This window comes from Paramormyrops kingsleyae, chromosome 2 (genome assembly GCF_048594095.1).
Source record: "Paramormyrops kingsleyae isolate MSU_618 chromosome 2, PKINGS_0.4, whole genome shotgun sequence".
Taxonomy (NCBI): Eukaryota; Metazoa; Chordata; class Actinopteri; order Osteoglossiformes; family Mormyridae; genus Paramormyrops; species Paramormyrops kingsleyae.
Window position 1 is genome coordinate 27589527 of NC_132798.1, and position 17750 is coordinate 27607276.

General features: G+C 39.4%; 1 long non-coding RNA gene across 4 annotated transcripts; it reads left to right on the forward strand.

Moving 5' to 3' along the window:
* Nucleotides 1–4468: 4468 nt before the first annotated feature.
* Nucleotides 4469–8812, forward strand: LOC111850285 (uncharacterized). 4 transcript variants are annotated; one of them, XR_002839760.2, is made up of 3 exons: nt 4469–4651; nt 7658–7757; nt 7975–8812. It is a non-coding gene; the product is annotated as an uncharacterized lncRNA (long non-coding RNA). The 4 variants fall into 4 exon arrangements; XR_002839763.2 differs by having other exon boundaries at nt 7663–7757; XR_002839761.2 differs by lacking the exon at nt 4469–4651 and adding an exon at nt 7479–7566.
* The last annotated feature ends 8938 nt before the right edge of the window (nt 8813–17750 follow it).

Here is a 17750-nt window from a genome sequence, read left to right on the forward strand (position 1 = left end):
GTTTTCATTCAGTGGTTGTCTGGACAAAGCTATCATTACTACAGCATAAACTAATGTGGTGTATGTTTTTTTAAAGAAAACAGAACATGGAGTGGTGGAATTCCTAAGCTTTTTAATTTTTACTTGTAACTTGCAATTATAGACCTACTTTCTAATGAAACAATAAGGCTGTTTATTTTTAATTAAATAATTTGCATTGTCCCCAACAACGGCTTCTCATTTGCTTTATTAATCAGGTACCTTTTTATTACAGTTCAGGTCCCATAACTGCCATTTGGGATGCAAACCTTTTAAATATTTAGATAATAAAGGACAATCTCCAACTCCCTTTATGGTGAATGTATAACGCTATAATTTAACAGTGAAGGAAAAGGACTGTAAGGAGCAAACAACAAAATAGGGAGAAGCTGTAGAAAAGCCTGCAATGGAAATGGTCCCCAATCCCTTGCAGCCTCCCAGCCCATGTTCCTTCCAGGGAGGGGAGGGGAGACCAGGGGGAGAGCTATTTTGGTGCCTGCATAACATGGCAGTAAAGTCGGGAGAGATGATTTCTGCAGTGGTCTGGGGGATTTCTATTGAATGTTTCTTTTTAAGGTATAACCAAACAGGAATAATTGACATGAGTTGAAGAAACAGGAAAATTAGTAAAGAGAACCACAGTTGTCACCTTTGAAAATCCTTTGCAGTGGTTTATTGGCTTTTGTAAATGATTTTCAGAATATGTGCTTATGTATCATTGAGACTTTGTTTGTCAGCTAAACTCAGAAGCTTCCTGCAGCAGATTCTGAAAGTCATGTTTTGAACTGGACTTGGAGTATGAGGAAAAAAAACAAGTCATGACTGCCATTGTGGCTTGGTGATCAGTGCTGATGCTCCACGCCTCCAGAATTATGGTTTAAATCTCACTCTCTGTGTGTGCGAGGAGTTTGCATGTTCTCCTTGTCTTCCTTGGATGTCCTCCAGATACTCACGTGCAAACCAAAAACAGTTAGGAGAATAAATACAATTATTTTTGCATTTAATACCATCTGCTTTCACTTTAATAATCACAATCAGGAAAAAAACACCGATAGATAGATAGATAGATAGATAGATAGATAGATAGATAGATAGATAGATAGATAGATAGATAGATAGATAGATAGATTTGAAAAGTTGTACTGACATCTAGTGGTGATGACTAGTGAAATATTTTTGATGATTCTAATGAATTTTCATGTTGAATTTCACTATAATATCACTAGGAGGAGAAAAAACATCCCTGGCAATGGCAGACTTTTTGTGATAAATCTCATGCATAAAATATATAAATCGAGAATAGACATTTCAAGATGTTCTTATTTTACCCAAAGATAATTGTACCTAGCTATTCCCAACCGCTGATTTAACAATGATCAAGCTGACATTAAAAGCTGAAACAATGTAATAAAAATATAACTGAGCGCTCACGTACAGTTCAGCAGTGCAGTGAAAACAGCAGTCAGTGTTTTCTTCCTCAGAGCCATCACCTGTGAGTCTGCGGTGTGTTTAGTGCAGTGATTACAGAGTAATCATGCGTGACACAGAGCATTACTGAAGGCCAGAGAGGTGGCATACAGCAGACACTGCGTGCACTATGTGTCAGGGACGGAGAGAGCCAGAGGCACTGGACCGAGACCTCCAGCATTCCACAGCGCTAGGGACAACAGCGCTATCGCCCCTCCCCCACCGCGGCGCTCATTCCTTTTACCCTGAGCTGCAGACCAGTCCTGCTGTTCCCCGGCTAACATGCACCAGGCTGACCAGCTTCTATCACACCCACCAGGCAGCACTGCATTGTCACACATCTTTTATGCATAAGTCCCGCTGTTTAATGGCCTAAATGAAATGCAGGGATTCCTATGCTGTCTGAAAAAACTCAATCTTTATAAGCTTGGGACTTTTTTAACTGCTGTTGCTCTGAAATAACATTACAGACCAGACACATTAAAATAGGTTGGCTCTAAAGATCAAAGGGACATATAGCCAACATTAATTTTAAGTATCCTCATCTCTGAATACCATCGTTCTAATATTTAGGTATGTTTTGCTGAACAATCACTGCATTTTCCTACCAGTAATGAACAATAATGCCCTGTTTTTATGTCTAGTACACTGATAGCATGATGTAAATTATGAATCATAAAATGAATCATGCTATAGTCTCTTTGCAAAATGTTTGTTTATTTATTTGCTTTGTTTGTTTTCCTTAGTGGCTATTAAGTTGCCTGAACATAAACAATAAGCATTCATTACACTCTTGAGCCAATAGAGGGAGCTCATGACTCAACTTTTAGAGACTGTGAACCCAGAAGCCCTGTCTCTGATACTACCAAAACACAATTGTTCCTTCCATTTATTTGTCCCCTCACTGTTTACAGTTTTGTCTTACATTTTGCAAATCCAAAACGAGAGAGCATCTCAAGTGGATCTGCCTAAGCAGACTTCCTGGAAGTCACCGTTCTTCCATCCATTTTTCACCAGTGCCCAGGAAACGGGAAGCCAATAATCCCACGGTACATGTGTGGGACGTAGGCCGAAGCAGGCACATTAATAATAGAAAAAAGAGAAATGCCACAGCAGATGCTGGGCTCTGATATAGGGCGGTCTTTCCTTCGGTTCGAGGTTTTTCAGCCTACAAGGAGCCATTGTTGTAGCAGAACAAAGAAGGACGTGGCTGCCTGACTGCAGCCTGCCTCCCGCTGTGAGAGGAGATCTCCTGGGCCTCTCTGCATGAGGCAAACAGCATTCTGGAGCCCTGAAGAGAGACAACCAGACCAGAATAATCAAACCAGAACATATAACAGGCAGTGATTTTTAGAAAAAGAAACATATTTATAAGAACTGCTCACTCATCCCTGAACGCTGGGAACCTATGACGATTGCACCAAAAACATTTGGCTCTTACGATATTGATAATCTTTTTCTTTATAAGGATTTATTTTTATTGAAGTAGGAAAAATGAAATATCTCGAGATCCATCTTAACCAAACAGAATTAGCCATTCATCTGTAAACCACATCTCCAGGGTCACGGAACCACAGAATTATAATCTTTAAAAATATATCACATGATTTTGTCTAGCCAATTCTAGCAAACTTAAAATAATGAAAGCTGTTCCATCAATTTAACTTAACACATTTTAATCTGGTGTTCAGTTTTGTATTTTCATCTTGGCATATATTCTGAGTTCTTATATCCTTTACCAACGTGCTATATTTGTAAATAACTTAGAAAACATTTAAATTCCAAAAGGAAATTATATTTTTTAATTCTAGTACCAAGTACCAAATTTAATAAATGAAGATGCTACAAACCATGTAATATCAGTTACTACAATTATTGTCAAAATACCTACAATTAACCTGGGAGAGCAGTAAGATAATTATGTACGATTAGAATCCATAATTTGCTTTATTGTACCGATTACTAATTAAATAGTCCCTAAATAGTTGTACTGCTATTTTGTGTAGGAGCCAATTGATTTGGACTGAGATCATAACCAAAGACACCGGGCATCCACCGTAGCCTGCAGTTCCCACCCACTGAGTTCCTTGTGTTGACTAGCCAATGGTAAAATGAACGAATGAATGAGTGAATGACTCCCGCCTGATATTGTGAATGTAGACACAGCATCCCACCAGCTCACTGGGTGCAGCACTGAAATGTGTGTGCATCAAATGGCATAAATGACTGAGAGGCAGAGTCAGTAGGTCAGAACATGTCCTATATAATCTAAATGCCTTAACTGTGTGATTGAGAATTTGTGATCCTTTATAAAGCGGCACAATTTCAACAGGAAAGCAAAGCTAGTAAACAGAACGAGGTGTCCAGTTTGGATAAACTACTCCAGCGATATAGGAAGAGTACTTAAACTCTGAACAAGAACATATATTTCTATACATGTAAATGTATGTTTCCGATTACAGTGTTTCAGGCCCTCAGCTCAGAATTTAATGCAATTGATTTAAATAAATTTCATGTCTCAGGTTTCAAATTTCAGGTTTTATTGTCACATGTATTTCGAGTTATTATTGCCGCAGTTAACAGTGAGTGACGGTGCATGCAGAGACAAAACAAACAGCAGTGCTATACATCTCGTGCTATACAACTGGTACAGTATATGACCTGGTAGATGACAATATACAGGCAATACACCTCAATTTGAGTTCAGAAATCTGTACAAGTTGTATGGGTATAAAAGGAATTTACCCATTCAACAATACAAATATTCAGCTTCAAAAATGGGTATCAGGTCATGTTTTGGATGCCAGCATTCCGACTACATACAGAATTTTTCAGTATAACATTTTCTTTCTAATTGCTGATCAACCCATTTGCTTGGCCCAGGGTTTACTAACCATTACTTTAACTGCAATGTATGGGAAAGCCGTCTGCCTCTGCTATTGCAACAGGAAGTCCACAGGAAGAGAAGTCATTACCAGTCCCTTGCTACAGCCAGCAGATGTGGTCTGTCAGCCACTTCAAACCACATCTGAAGGATGTAAGCTTTGTACTGCCCGGCCTAACAACACTGCCGTAATTATACTCTCCCCTCCCCCAGGATCTGTTTCCCCTTTCCGTAGCCATTGGTGAGCTTTGCACCTCCTGCTGACAAGGTTGCTGTAATGGGGTAGGTCTGAAACATTATGTCTCTTTACTGTTAAAATGTACCTTTGAATACTGAGGCAATGTCATCTCGACATTCTCCTTCTCTTTGTAAAGTATGCATGACAACATGTATGACATGAAAAGGCTGCATGGCTCTCAGTATCTACCTCATATTCATATTATTTATTGACAGCCACTTTCAAGCCGGTGTAAGATCAGAGCCGTTTTATGGCAGAGAGGATGACATCTGGTTTAGGGAGCTGACATCGGGTGCTAACTTGATTTTTACAGTTGGTCTGCAGTTTTCTTTCAACAGTATTTTCTGCCTGCGATGCTGCCTGTCATGCATTATTCTTCCCCAGGCAAGAAATATATAGACAGTAATAGAAAGAGCTATACAGTGTTACTAATGCTTAGTGTGCTTATCCAGTTTCACTGGGTTCCTGACAGCACTGTAAGAGGCCAAAATGTGGCATATACCCTTTTCAAGTATAAAACGGTTGAATGCTCCTGAGGTTTCTTGCATTATGTGATGTGATATATATCATTTGTGTATCACAGACTAGGTCTGGGCAATTATTTTTTGTGGAGGAGCAAATCGCTGGTTAACCATACCAGTAGGGGGCATTTTTTAATGATTATTTTCAGATCTCATGAAAGCTATACATAACAGACTTTTTAGATTTTACTTTCCCTGCAGAAATCAATAGAACCAGTGCATTTTTCATGTTTACTTGTTGATGTAAAGTTCAACGAGGAATTGCAATGTTTTCTAATTTGATCTTTCATTTAGTAATTCTGTAAAACTTTTTAAGAAGAAGAAAAAAAAAAAACCCTTAACCCTTAGTTTAACAAAGTACTTTTGGGTACATGTATGTATCCACAAAATCTAAAATGCTGAACTTCATGACAAATGCCACAGAATAGCTAAGACTATAGATTGCGATAATTCATCCAATTAATGTCATTGTAATGTCATTCGGGGAAGCAAGCAAGCTGAGCTGTGATTATGGGTAGAAGCAGGGGTTTATTGGAAGGGACACAGACAGCACACGGCAACAAACTGTAAACATCAATGACGGATCTGGGAAACAAAGGAAGACATGGACTAATATACACAAGACTAGCAAAAAGGAACAGGACACAGGTGATCACAATCGGGAATTAACACGAGGTAACGAGGGGGGCGTGGCACACACGAGGATCGGACGAGCCGGGCGTGACAGTCATGGCATTTTCTTAGCATTGCTAGGAATTCGTGGGACATATTATTTGCAGAAAAGGGCACAGAGACTCACACAGATTCATTGCCTTGTTATAACAGGTTTTAAGAGACTACCACTGTTACCACAAACCTCCAGGACTGGGCGTTTGAACCCCAGCTGTGTGTGTGTGTGTGTGTGTGTGTGTGTGTGTGTGTGTGTGTGTGTGTATGTGGAGTTTCCATGATCTCCTTATTTTGAGTGGGTTTCCTCCTACAGTCCAAATATATAGAGTAAGACAAATTGATCTCTCTAAAATGTCAAGTAATATGACTGTGAGTATGTACCCTTCAATGGAGTAGCATCCTATCCGGGTTACCCCAGTCTTGTGCAGTATTCTGCCTGGGATACGCTCCAGGCAGTTAGAAGATGGATGGTACTGGGTGAAGAGAAAATTGGTTTAAGGTCAGTTTTAACTATTGCTGGACCTATTACTGAAGTAATATGCCTGCGATAGATCAAAAACATCTTCCTTTCCATGAACAATGTTTGTACAATTCATTAAGGCATTTGTAAAAGCTATGTATTGTAATGGAATAAAGAGAATGAACTATATTAGTTAAATATTTCCCTTAAAGGGAGTGATAAATTGAGAAGACAATGAGGAATGTTTGATTTCTCTGTGAAAGGTTAGTGGACCTAATGTTCCTTAAAAGGAGATGGGAGGACATTAAAAAACATAGATATCATTGGTTTTCCTTGGCAAAAGCAAATCCTTACTTCCGTGACATTTACAGTTGTGACCCCTTTGTTCTTCTTTGAAAGATTGGCCTAGTTTTATTTCCCTCTCATTAACTCTGAACTTTAACATTCTTCCTCAAGTTATTTCTACCAGTTTTCATACTAGGCACAACTGATTGCCAAATAGCCATGGCTTTCATGAGGAGACCTTGGGTGTCTGTTCTGCAACACTTTTGTTGGGCTTATTTCTTCCATAAATGGCAACTGACAACAATGTTATATAGGGCTGAGAAGTCATAAAAAATTAAGTAAACTGATGTAATATGCAGGTATGTCTGAGAAAATGAAAAACAATACAAATGTATTTTATAATCACACATCTGTTATCAGACAGTTGCTAATTAAAGATGCTTTGTGAACAGCAGTCTCTCAGCAACTTCAAACCAGATCATTTCTTGGCAGCTGGACAGAAAGGAAAATCAAACCTGCTGAGCAGAAATATGTTGAACATAGAAAGTCAAATCTGTGAGTGTTATCCAGGGAGAAGCTGACTGTGTGTTTACAGGGCTGTATCGTAATGTCTTCCCTAAAGTATCCGATTTGGCTGGAGAACTAATAAATTCAATGTCAACACAAATTTGTTTATTTTTCATTGTTTTGGGTGGTAAGAACCTCACCGCTTTTTATGTTGGAGAGGGGGGTCAGCCCACTAACAAGACTATAAGGCAGGGGTGGCCAATCTTATCCGCAAAGGGCCACTGTGTATGTGGGTTTTCGCTGCAGCTCCCTAATTACTAATTAGAGGACTGATTGGCTGAAGAGTCCTCACACCTGGGTTTGAACAGCTGACCTACAGGTTATCCCAAAAACCTGCATACACACCGGCCCTTTGCGGATAAGATTGGCCACCGCTGCTATAAGGATTATCTCCCTTACATTGTTAAACCATGTTTCAGGCACCATTTGACATTTGATGTCGCAACCAATAGAAAAGGTTGTGTAGCAAATATGGCTTTTGGAGTATTTGAATTAAAGTGTACTCACTGGTAACAGACACTCTTATATGACTGTTCTTTTTTATCCAGAGCAGATGGACTGGCAGGCAGTATCTTATAGTGACCCAGGGGAAACGCAATGGCTGCAACATGTGTTTCAGCAGAGAACAAAAGAAAAACTGTATCGCAGGTGAGCTTCACCCCATGACTATGATCGCCTATTTATTAAACTCGCCAGATTATTTTTGGATGCAATCGAATAAATAAATCAGCTGAGTTTGAGACTGATTGCAGCGCCAACCTACATGTGAAAGTATATTGTTTGGAATATTCATAAAGAGATTTAAATGATTATATCATAATCTTAGCTCTAATGCATAACTACAGGTCATGTTGTCTGCCTCCAGGTCCAGGAGGGAGCCGTCAATGAAATGCTTCCTCACTGCCGATGGAAAAAATGACTTCTGCAAGTTAAACCATAGTGACCTTCATGGCACACCTCTACTGTGTGAGAGAGATGTGAAACAGACAATTCCATTTAATTTCCACCAGGTGTGATATTTATGGAATGAGGAGTCCACATTCATCTACATTTTCATCTACATTATCTCTGTGATGAAATATTGGGACTATGGAAGCATTTGCACAAATCATTTGTCAACATGGCAAATGTAAAATAAATCTAGATTAAAGTAAAGTGTATGCACTATGTGGATGGAAACAATATCTAAAAATATAACCATACTGTACATTTGGGCAAAGAGAAAGTCTTTAAGTGGTACAAATGTACCAGATGTGCAAACATGCATAATTAAGGCTTTAGCTAAAGATGGGAATGACTCACCTGCTGATTAATCATATGCTGCCTGAACCGTGTAGCCAGATTTGTAAATGTGTTCACTTGCTGGTGGGTCAGAATGCAACCCTGGAAACATGTGAGGAAAAAATGCTAAATTAAAAGCGCTGATTTTAAAGCGGCCTGTTGTGTTACCTTCACATAGGAAATACTTGACTGACAGAAGGTGCTCTCTGTGCCTAACTAGTAACATGACTATTTCCAGATGGTCTGCAGGCCTGATGTATCTAGTGCCAGAGAACCACAGGCAAAAAACTTACAGCTTGTTAAAATTAATTTGCACAATGAGATAATTAATTTGTTTAGAATGTGCCAATATGGATGTAGAGGCTGTGATTTTATGATTCAAAGTAACCATATATGGAACACAGTTTTTCATTAATGTGCCATTAAGCTCACAAATAAATACTATTCTACTGATTTTTCCCTTTATTTTGACCCTAATTTTCAGCTTATTGTTTTGCACACTCTCCAAAGCCCCTGAAGGGTAATGTGAAACATGCATTTTTAATGAGATTTTTAATGAGACCTAGGGAAACAATGCACAATTACAAGGTCATCCTTAGTAGGTCAACAATGTATAAAGTAGGTCACCTTTAAACAAAGGGTTTAAAGAATTAAAGAATAAAAAGGAGAATCGTATTCTCAATGTTATTGGCATAAAAGCATTATCGATAACCGTATTGCTTTTAAAAAAAAATAGTAAAATAAATTGCATGTTCTAGAATAACATGGAGGTTAAACTTACAAGATAAGTGGAATGTTCGTGTCTTGTCCAGAATTCACAAATCCCACAAACATGCACAATACAAATGAATTGATAAACAAATTTAAGTTTACGCTTGCTACAAATTCTTTATTTATTGTTTTACAATGTTCCTTTTATCAGGCTAGAAATCTGAAGATGTGAGCTTGGATTTCCCAATCTGGAATGAATAACTATATAAGAGAAAAAGCTTTCAGAGTGGTATGTCTTGGTTAGCTACAAAAACATTGGGTTTTCATGTTTATTGAGCTTTTGACCCATTTCTGCTTTGGCATCATGCATAGCTATTAGCTTTCATTTTTATTGGTCTTTTGCATTAGTAGGGGAATCACTGATAGCCCCCTAAAGCCTCTTATGTAATTATAATATGTGGTAGAACATTTGGTGCTTTAAAACTGCACATGATTAATTACCAAGAGAATAGAGTGGAAGACTGTAATTAGTGAATTGAATCCTCAATAGAAAAGTACAATCACAGAAAGGTCTGTATGGTTTTGTCTGTGCAGGTGGGTGCATTTTTTCATTATTTCAGTTATATCCTTCAGTGACAACATGTATGGTTGGCTATATGGAAACATCTGGCTAGTCTATGTCTCCTTATTGTGCTACACAAAAAATATATTGCGGTTATAATATTATTCAAATCGTTTAATGCAGAAGCATACATCACACCTGCACCCACAAAATCATTGAGTATCTTAATGTAGTTCTTTCAACGTGTTTTTGATTGAGCCACTGGGCGGGGCAGAGAAATTGTATCTTGCTTTGAAGAGAATTAGTTGTCAATTGACATTCATTAACATATAAACCAGAATCATGGTTCCAGTCAATAATAAATATTAACTAAAATATTAAACGAATAAAAATACAAAAATGCAATAATCATGTATTATAATGAGTTAAGAGACATTCAGTCTTCTATAGCTGTTTTTGACAATTACTTGTCCTCACCTAGTAAATACTGTGATTTCACTTTCATTGTCATGTTTATTGTATAAGTTGATAGCCAAGACTGACACATCTAGTTTGGACAGAGTGGTTCTGGTCGCGTTCTCCAAAAGTAAACAGTCCGTGGAGGGTAACAGGATAATCCCAGTGCTGTGTGAAGCACACCTTGCCATCTGGAGAGGCAGTGAAATGGAACGCCCCCTGCATTTCCACATTCCTATCTCTGCAGGAAACATTCACTGCTTTTTTGGTTTTGTTTTCAAGCAATGACAGGGAACAAACAGTGGTATCCCATATAAAGACTCGAGTCTAAAATGACTGCAGTGGTCAGAAAACAGAAATGGGCAAACAAATAAATATTCATCCATTCATTCATCCATCTTCTATACCCACTTGTCCTGTGCAGTGTCACAAAGTGCTCTGGAGCCTATTCAGGAAGCTTTGGGCACAAGGCAGGGAATAACCCTGGACAGGCCACCAACCCATCACAAACAAATAAATATATTTTCATCGCCTATCTACAATTTTTTTATTGTCTACTTAACTTGCAAAACATACTCAGTAAATACGTATTCATTGTAAAAATAAACACTTTAACTGAATTTTATAATTTACACATTGCATTAGATAACACATACATGTCCATAGTATTATAAACCTACAACCTAATTCAATTGTACTGCAAACCCATGATATGGGTGGAACTAATTGGCATCATGCATAGCTGTTGGCTTTTATTTTTTCATTGGTATTTTGCATTAGTAGGGGAATCACTGATAGCCCCTAAAGTCTGTCATCCAGGAACAGAGTCTGGACCCACACCCCAGGAAACACTGGAACACTCAGGACAGCATGCTGAGAGGGCAATCACACTGTAACACAGAGACACTAATCAGCCTAGCTGAATGATTCTCAACTGCAGGAAGAATGAGGGGCATCTAGAGGAGACTCACGGAAACACAAAGAGAACATGCAAAGTCCACACAGAGAAAGGGTGGGGTTTCAGCCCCACCCCTGGCAGTGGGAGGTCATAATCATGCTGCATAATAAAACAAATTTTCTCCTTTCCTTTATGCCCCAAAAGAAAACCAAACATGTCAACAAGTCATTTGAGAAGGTATGTCTGTTACCATATTCTTCATATATATGAGTGTATACTAACAGAGGCATTTACCAGGAATCTGGTAAGATGGATGGATGGATGGATGATTTAATAGCTTTCGCCTACTAGTGGCCGAAACACTTCTCAGCATGTTAAAAGTACATTATGTGTGCATTTCGAAGAATTGTTCCATAAGATAATGCAAGGTGCAATTTACTTAAGAAAGCACAATTGTAAAACTCCCTACAAAGGATAACGTTCAAAGTAGAGTAATGACTTTTTATGATACTGGCTATAAAATTTTAAAAAGTAACAAAATACTTTGCCACCTGCAAACAAATGGACTATTTCTTGAAAAGGTCTTGTTTGAAATCATAATACTGGGATTTAATAGTGATGATCACATTTATTATCGAACTTAGATTTTGAATCTACTTCCAGCATCGATATTATTTAAGTATATACATAACATTCTGATTAACACTTTTTTTTGCATAAACTCCTGATAATCAAACCCAGAAACATGAACTTGCTCTGTAAATTCACAGATATCTAAATTCATGCTGGAGTAATTGTGTCAGTCATGAACTAATTATTATTACATCAGAGATAGCAAATGTAGTTTTCTCTGAGACTGCAGATGGGACCAGGGTTCCATGTATCAATTGACAGATTTGGCAAAAAGGGAAAAACTGCACATTAAAAAAAAAGCACAATACAAAAAAACCACATTTTCCTTTAGATTTCAATGCTTTTAAATAATTTATTTCTGTATTGCAATGCACTCCTCAAAAGAATTTGATTTTTGGTGCGAAAAAAAATCTAACAATTGCAAACTTTTTGTCAGTGATACATAACTGATGAAAAACACAGTACTTCATGCTGCAAATGTTGTGCCTCATGTTTCATACCCGATATTGCATTTAATTCAGTTGTAACCTTATAACAGGAGTGCTTGTCATGGATATACCTGCAGTATAATGCACACTAACAAAGAATGTGTTCTTAGAGCTGCACAATTAGCAATACAGAACAAAGGAAAATAGCAAAAAAAATCCACTTACAGCACCTTTTCAGACAAAATTGCAATGAATTCATTTATATTATGTATTTAATTGCAATAATGCAAAGACTGGCATATGTTTGATATTATATGGTTTAAAATATTATACGGTCTATAAAGATGAGGATGTCATTCTCATATTTAAATGGTATGACAATAACATAAGAGCCCCACATGTGTGTAAACTATATAGATCAGTATGCGCTGATCAAAATAAAACACTGGAAAATTTATCCAGACCCATAACTACTTATCACAGTTACCATTTGACTTTTGAGAGTGTACTCTAACAAAACCTGTGATGCCTCACTTTATTCTGTAGGTCAAAACTGTACCTTTGGCCTCATGTTCTGTTGGAAGAATTAAATATTAAATAGAAGAAAAATGTCAGAAAAAAGTGACAGACTACTGAGGTCTTTGCAAAACCATGTGAGGACACCTCAAGCCTAAAGAACTCCATACTTAACTTCTGCATTCACCAATTTCACTCAAAGACCGCTGAGGACAAAGTCTATCCAACATCACACGAGAGATTCATTGTCCTGTGTGTGTTAATCTAAAGTTAAAGATAAATTAATGCACATTATACTCAAATGTAATCATATACAGTATGATTCATCATGCACAGATTAAATTGTGTCTTAACAGCAAACAAGGCCTGTTGGTAACATGGCATCTCTCAAATAGATTCTTTGAATCAACCAGGAGTGGGTATCTAGGTTGGCAAATCCTAGATGGTAAACATCACAAGGACATTTACAGCAGATGTTAGAATCAGAAAATATCCTAGGGAATGTCTTTTTAAGGGTTAGACACTAAATTAAGAGATCAATAGACCAATGCATTGGTAAATGAAATACACTTAAACAAAAAGTTATTTTAATTGTCATCTTTAAAGGGTTACCAATTTCAGGCATGGTTAATTCACATTGAGTAAAGAAAACTGTGACAAGGGCTGCAGTTTCTAACTCAGCATATCACGATGTATAGCATTATTCTATTTTACTTCATGCTAAAAAGAGTACTGAATTTTTCTCAAAAAATCTTTTTATAATGAGTACTAGTAAAACGCATTATGTTAATTAATGGAGGCTCAGATATAAAACGTTCTACACTGAGGAGCTATCAAACATCAGGAACAAAATTTAGCTAGAACAAATGTATTAAAATTAATGAATAACTTCACAAATATCTAAAAAGCAATGAAAAACAAAAAGCAACTCTAATCTACCAATTAGCTAATTGATATGCTGAACAGGTTAAGGCACAAGGACCAATGCATTTTTTAGCTGAATGTGATCTGCACCCAGCAGGATGGGCAAAAATCTGCCTTCCCCCAAAATCAGACGGTGACCTCAGGTCCTGACCTTTCAGATAGTGATTCTTATGAATACTTTTCTCCACCTCTCCCCATTCCAAATGGTAAACACAATGTGAGATTAAAAAATAAATTGACAGCTGGAACATTTTTACAGGCTTCGATGAATACAAAACAAAACTGTTAAAAAACCCTATTTGAAAATCTATTTACTTGAAAAATACATACAGAAAATATATATAACTGCAGCATGAGAATCTGTGTACGATTTAACAGGTGAGAACCTTTTGCACTTGAGAATTAATTTGTGGGGCAATCCCTCAAGGCTGGCATGCAGGAGCCGTGATAATGAGGCTCTCTTATACAGCGCACACAATCAAGGTGTTTGCTTAGGGCATTCAACACTTCCCATCGTCTCCATTTGAGATAATTCAATTTACTCTCAGCGTGCTTACACTTTGACTCTGGTTTCCCATCTATAGATGGCAGCAGTGCATTGGTTCAAGTATCTTTTGAAATAACTACAGCATGTCCATCAGCTGAGGATTATTTTTTCAGTCTTGTAATAACTCCAGGACATGAAAAACACTCATCTGTGCCGGCTGCTTTCTTTTTAAGCTGTGAGCACCAAAATGTGCATAGATAAAGTCGGCTCTGAAGTTTTAAATGCTTCATGTTACAGAATAGAAATTATAAAATTACTCAAAATAAGAAGAACTGCCCGGCAAAGCATTTATTCTACAAAATCAGAATGGACAATAGCCTTTGACCAATGTAGGTGCTGAAAATTTTTCATCAGTAACTTATTTATAAATGCACTTTCATTTGTTCATCATATAAAAAGTACCAACAAACAGTTTGATGCGACAAAAAGGCATTCAGCTGAAATCTATTGGATAGATACAAAGTAGTTACCATTGTTTTACTGTAGTCACGTGCAACATATCACTACCACTAATACTACAACTAGATTACTACGCCTACTAATGCAAGAAATTAATTACGATAATGTACCTGTATTGTGAACCTTTGGATTCAAAACCTAAGGTAGATATGATTTTAAGACTGCTGGCGCAAAAAAACAGCAATGAAACAAAATAAAACAGGCTTATTTATGGAATTCAGAGAAGCATCCTCCCCTGCACAGGTGCACATTGCAGATCTTGCAACCGAAGACGCTCTCATGTCGCAGTCCCTTATTGGTGCAGTTCCGGCACCTGCGAGAGCGCTCAGACATGCGCTCGAGCCGATGGCCATACTCTATGGGCGAATCCGAGTGGCGTTTGCGGGCGGCCCGCTCCATGCCCCGTGCCCCTTGGTAGTCCCCGATCAGCTGCTGGGCCAGGCGGATGCGGAAGTGACGCTGTGTGAACTGCTTCCCACTGAAGCCAGCGGGTGGGATGCCGCCCCTGCTCTCCCGCATGATAATGTAGGCATTGACGATGCACAGGTTGATGTAGAACCACAGGAAGTAGCGCCACCACTTTTTGCAGGGGCGTCCTACTTGGTAGCACTCACGAAGCTGGTCACAGAGGTCCACACCCCGCATGTTCTCCTGGTACAGGAGCAGCGGGAGCGGCCGTGGTATGCCGAACACAGTGCCGTCACACTGCTTGCTCTGGCAGATACCAACGATGCCCGGCGCCGAGTTGGATGACAGGCAGCTGATGACCTTGGTGTCGCGCATGACGGTGGCCACGATGTTGCCATGCTGGCACTGGTAGAACTGGCCCTGCGCCAGCTTGCCCACGTTCCGCAGCTTGAGCATGTCGGGGAACCCGCAACGGTTCTGTTGCGTGGTCCCACAAGCGTACAGCCCGTCCTGCAACAGCCTCTGCATCAGGGGCACTGAGGTGAAGAAGCTGTCCATGAAAATGTGGTGATACTTCCCCTCGAGCCCCTGCACCAGTGAGGTGACCACCCTGTAACCCACTGTTCCTGTGTCCTCTCCTGGTTTACCCACATAGATGTTGGCACGGTGGCAGTATCCAGACTTGGAGTCACACAACATCCACACCTTCAGCCCCTTTTTTATAGGTTTGGAAGGCATGTACTGTGTGGTGGAGAAACGGCCCTTCACCGCGACTGCCCCCTCGTCCACCGTCAAGCACCTATTTGGAGCATATGCTTCCCACATAGTGTTTTGCACCACGTTCAACAGAGGCCTGATCTTGTACAACCCATCATAATCGGGCTGACCCCGGACTGGCTCCAGTTCGCGGTCACACAAGTGGATGTTTTGGTTCAGCTTTTCAAACCGCCTGGCAGTCATTGTCTTTTTGAAGCCAGCATTTCCTATGAAAATATCAGTAGCCCAATACATTCCATAATCCGGAAGCTGGTTAATGCCCATGAGAATATTCAGTCCGATATAAGCTTGCATCTCCCTCAGGTTAGTAGGATGCCAGTGGGAATCGAGTTTCCCGCTTCTCCTTTGCCTATAGAGGGCGTAGTTGTTTGTTTGTTCTACCATGTATTCAAAAAGCGAGTCAGGGAAGAGCAACCGGAAATAGTCACGGGTGTCAGCTTCATCCCCCAATGTGTGCTGGGGGCCAGTGATAGCGGTAAACGGCTCGATTGAAATTACCTGATCAGGTTCGCCCCAGAAGTCAGGAGAGGTGCAGTCCTCGTCCAGTTCATCAAAAGGACTGTTAAAATAGCTCTGCTCCTCCTCTTCCAAGTCAGAGAAATCAATGTCTGAGTCGTTTGACATGGATTCAGAAAAGCTGTTAGTGGTAGCATAATAAGAGTCCTCCGCGTCCTCCTCGTGTTTTATTCCATTGTCCGTGACTAAAATAATATTGCAGCTGCCTCCCGTGATGTAGCTGGCCGTGTCCGCAGTTTCTGCTGCCGCTGTGCTTTTGAATTCATCCTCTTCATCATCCTCTAATAGTTCTTCCTCATCGTCCGAGTCGGGCTTTCTGAAAGGAATCTCAAACCACTTCACGTCCGTACAAAGATTAAGTGGAGATTCCTTACTATCGGAAACCGAGTCCCTTTCTGTGTCAGCGCTTGTTTCTAAAATAGTAAAAAGCTCTCGCCTTTTTCTTGCCGCCATGTCAGGGTTTTGAACTGTTCTTGCATGAGTCTTATTTTTAGGGGAAATATTTTCAAATAACTAAGTTAAATTTCCCAAAAAAATTATTACAATGTATCCCATGTGCAAATGGTCGGAAAACCCGGCAGTTTAAAGCTATGCGGTTTTTAAAGCTTGAATTGTTTCCGCTCTTGGCTTTTTTGTGTGCTTTGAAGCGCAGTGTGGCCAGAGACGTCAGAAGCTGCATGCATGTCCTGCTTTGTAAGGGCGTTTTGCGACTGCAGCTGGTGGGGTAGCTGCTTCGTAAGGCTGGCAGATGGCCGCTGCTGTTGTAATGTCTGTTGGCACAGGGCACCATGAATAGCCATCTATCCGTCTCCGATAGCATCGAGAACGTGTTAAAATCGATAAAGAACGCGATCGTGTATTTTACGACCACTGTAAGTTGTGTTTATCCACCACCCCCCCCTCGAGACGGTAAACACGACAAATACGAAGCTTATACTGCTAACGTTCATGGGAAGGCGATGGAAGCTCACCTTTGACATGAACGCAGACGTTTTTATGGTAACAAAGTGGCTTTATACACAGTTGCCGTACAGCTACGACTTGTAGTTTTAAAACACTCGCTTTCGCCCTGGTAGCCAGATAGAGAAAAATAAAGTATTGGTGATTTTTTTTGTAAGTGAAAAAGAACTAATATTTGGCTCGCTTGTTTGGAACACCGGTACAGTTGTCGTTTTGCGTTGTTTGTATCACAGTGGTTCATAATGTACGACGTGTTTTCAACGGGGACCACCGTGAGATGTTCGAGCTCTGCTTTAAAAACTAAATATTTTAGGGGGTTAATTCGTAAATAACGTAACCTTCCGTGGCAGTGTAGATGAGTCTGCAATACATACATATATATATTTAATATTTTTGATTTAATGTATTTATATATATTAAATCAGTGCTATTTCAAAATAATTAGTCCCTTGCGTTTGTTTTGTGTCCCCCCCCGTTGACTAGCTGGTGGTCAGTGCACTGGTGGTTAGAGCAGCCATGACCAGTATGCTTATTTTATAATCTGGTTTACTGGTCTGTAGATAGG